Source organism: Octodon degus, unplaced genomic scaffold, assembly GCF_000260255.1.
Source record: "Octodon degus isolate 3935 unplaced genomic scaffold, OctDeg1.0 scaffold00013, whole genome shotgun sequence".
Classification (NCBI taxonomy): Eukaryota; Metazoa; Chordata; class Mammalia; order Rodentia; family Octodontidae; genus Octodon; species Octodon degus.
The window spans coordinates 10,103,724-10,107,812 of record NW_004524589.1 but is presented as its reverse complement, the minus strand read 5'-3'; positions in this window follow the sequence as shown (position 1 = coordinate 10,107,812).

Sequence of the window (4,089 nt, the reverse complement as noted above, 5' to 3'; positions counted from 1 at the left end):
TTTGTCTATCTCACGAGTGTCGGGCCCTGGTAGCCTGGACATTTGTAACAGAATTATTTCATTCTTCTATAATTATAACTTTGTTCAATTACTGAAAAAACAGCATTGACAAAAATTTTCTGGGCCGGGGATATAGCTCGGTGGAGTAGTGCCTCCTTGGCAAGCATGAAGTCCTGCGATCAACTCCCAGCACCATCACATGAAATTAATTTTCTTTTGTTTTTAAACAACAAATGTGGGCCAAGGACATGGCTCAGTAGAATAAGTGCTTCCGTGGCAAGAGCAAGGGCATGAGTTCAATCCCCGGTTCAAAAAAAAAAAAAAAATTAAATAACAAATATGCAACAATCTTACTTTACATTTTTCAATAATATGGTCACTCTACAGAACCAAAAACTTAAGTCCAAGTTCCATGGTACTATGTATGATTTTCTGTTTTGCTGTTCCACTCCAACCTCTTTTTCTGTCACATAGATATGCTTGGGTATCTTACACTTGTATTAGTTGAATTTACATGGGGTAGGAATTCTGCTGAAAGAAATATCTACCATTTAAAACCTTCACTCACTCTTAAGCACTTTATCTACCATCATTGTTACAAGCACTTGAACTGCTTCTCCCACTAAAATAGTTTAACAACTTACCGTCATTGTGCAAATACCACAGGGAAAATCCTGCCTAAACTAATCACATCCAGTGTACATGACTGCTCATAGTTTCAGAGACTTCACTCCATTGTCATCTGGCTCAAGGCTGTGACTGTGCAGTGAGGAGGAGCCTCGTCACCAAGGCAGAGTGTGGGAGATCAAAACTGCTAAGGATGTGGAAGACAAGAAGAGACCGAGAGGAAGAGATATATTCCCTAAACATTTCTTAAGGCCAGAGCTCTCAGTGATTTGCTCCTTCAAAGTGGTCAGCACTGGTCTAGTAACCTGTTTAGTCATGAACTCATCAATGAGTTAATCCATTGTTGCATTAGAGATGAACTTTTAACACAATATATTGGGAATTTCATTTATTGATTGGTTGATATAAATGCTTTATTTGAGGTATCTGACTTAGTTAGGAAACTCAGTTTATTTACTAGCATAGTTCCTCAGAATTCTCTCAAACTTTAAACTATTTGACAGGACCAAGTATATAAAGCTTAGTCTTACCTCATAAGAAGCAATAAATTTGTTACATAAGAACATGAAAAATTAATCGAAGTACAAGAGTATCTAAATTTTTATTCTTCCATATTTTAGCAATTAATGATGTCAGGTCAAGTATATATTATTTATCAATTATTAAATAATTACATGCAACATTTTCCTGATTATTTATTCTTAGATACTTTTTAACTAGATTAATACTTCAGTATAACAATGGGAACTGAATTTGAAATATGTCTAATATCAAGTTGCAGATTTCACCTATATATGTTCTGAATATATAATTTATTAATACAGATATTTCATAGAAGTTACATTTTACAATTATAAAAATTTCTGAGCCAGAATCAAATAAAGGACATAGGGGATGGGGAAATAGTTCAGTATAATAAGTGCTTCACTGGCAAGTTCAAGAGCCTGAGTTCAATCCCCCATTCCACAAAAAAAAAAAAGAAAAAAAGGACATAGATATTCACAAGTTTTTAGAAGATATGCAATCCCACATCATTGCTACCATTATTAGTCTTGGAGAAGTGTAACTCAGGTGTCACAGTCGATGAAATGCCTGAAAAATATTTAAGATAAAATGTTTTATTACTAAAATAAATATATTAAGTTAACCTGAAATAAAATAACATTCATTTAATTTTAAATGTTATAGTTTTCATTAGTTTACTGTTAATTTATCAGGAATCTTTAGAGAAAGGAGAATAAACAGCCCTGTTGAATTTATAATAATTGAAGTTAAAAAAAATTTAGTATGGGTATTCACTTTGCATGAAAGTATGCTACTAAAATTTATCCAGCTCTTATCTGACTTACAAATATAATAGTTATGTGTGTCACTAAATACTTAACATTTATTTTTGCTAGTACTATAGTTGAGCACAGGAGTTTTAAAAAAAGTACAATGAGAATTTTCAGGTACAATAAATTAATAACAGAAGATGAATAAAATTATGTATTAAATATGCAAAAATATTGTCTTCTGCCTCATGTCCTATGCATTGATTTTTTTAGCTTTGACTTATTAACTGTAGAAATTAGCTCTTCATAATGTCTCTATAAATTAAATATAAAGCAATGATACCAACAAGTGATTTAATACAAAGTGCCCATTACAAAATCATTTTTGATTAATAGTTTTCCTTAATTCTTACCAACCATAAAAATGCATTTTTAAAATGTATTTAGTACAGCGTCTACAGGGTCTCACTGACTAGATTGGACTCATAGTGAAGCTTCTGTTTTCAGCCTCCTAAGCACTGGTATTACAGGCATGCACCAAGACGACCAGTCTCAATCACCCTCTCAGCAGACTCCGGGGGCAGGACCAGCATGGCATCCCCAGAATCGAACCCTGACCTCTGCGCTCTGCCTAAGCAGGTGCGTTAGTCCGCTGAGCTATCTGGCCCAACCTAAAAATGACTCTATTCGTAAATAAAGAAATCCCATCTCACAAAGTTTATGGAATTTATTATAGACCTTACTCAAAGACAACATAATAAAGTTTCATTTTTGTGTCTACCTGAATATATTTGATACAATGTGGTTTATCAATTTCAGTCCTTAACTTCTATAGGATGTATTCTTTCCTTTGAGTAAAATGCACTTTTTAAAAATTTCAGAATGAGAAGTAATTTTTTTTATGATTTCTCATTGCTAGAAAAATTTGGGTTTTCAAATTCCTATTCATTTGGTATTCTGTCTTTCCCACTCAAGCCTAGCATTGTTTCTGCTGATATAAGCATAACAAGAATTTTCTAGATCTTTCTTGGGAGGAGTATATTAGTTAATGGTCTATTTATAACACCCAGTTGAGCTGAATCAGAGCCGTGCTGGGTGTCGATGAGTCTGAGGACTACTGCAAACAGATCCCAATCAACCCAGATATTTTTCCTCTGAATATTTTTCCATAAGAATGGACAATATCATATCACACAGATATATGCACATCCCCATTTAGGGCAGAAAATTTGTCATAGCTAAATCTTGGAAACAACACAAATGCCCGTCAACTGAGGAATGGATATAGAAGATGTATTTTTACACAATGGAATATTATTCAGCTGCAAAAAAAAAGAAAAAAAAAAAGAAAAAGAAAAAGAAAAAGAAAAAGATTAACTTGGGCCAGCCAAATAGCTCAGCGGGTTAAAGTGCTTGCAAGCAGGTGCAGGGTTCTAGGGTTCGATCCCTGGGGCCTGCCCAGCAGGTCCCACCCCAGGGGCATGCTGAGAAAGCAATAGAGACTGGGCATGGTGGTAATCCCAGCTCTTGGGAGGCTGTAAACAGGTGGATCACTGTGAGTCTGATATAGTAGTGAGAACCTGAACACCCTGTAGATCCTTTCCTAAAATTCAAAAAAATAAAAATTAACTTGAGGCTTTTGTAGGTAAATGGATGCAACTAGAGACCATATTTGTAATTATATTATTTTGACTTGATTGAAAATACTATGCTCTGTCTCCATACTTTGCTTTACAAATAAGCTCTTTATATGGTAAAATATTTTTGTATCTTTTCATTTCCTCAAATATTTACATAAAAATCTAACAAATATCTCTCATTCATTCATATTTCTATCTCTATTCCAAAGAAAATATTCTGCTACAAGCTGATCCTTTCCTTCTCTGCTTGTAAATGTATCACAATCTTTTCAGACTCATCAGAGTAAAATTAATTTAATTTTTCAAAAACTCCCAAGAGTACAACTTAGTAGGTACTTTGTTTAATTTTAAAATTTTGGCAGAATAATGTACCTGCAAGCAGGTGCAGATGCCGGAGTTTCAGATCTCCGGGCCTGCTGTGCCAGCCCCATCCCCAGGGAGTGCTGAGATGGCAATAGAGACTGAGCACGGTGGCATACACCTATAATTCCAGCTCTTCGGAGGCTGTAAGTAAGTGAATTACTACAAGCTTGATCTAGTAGCGACGC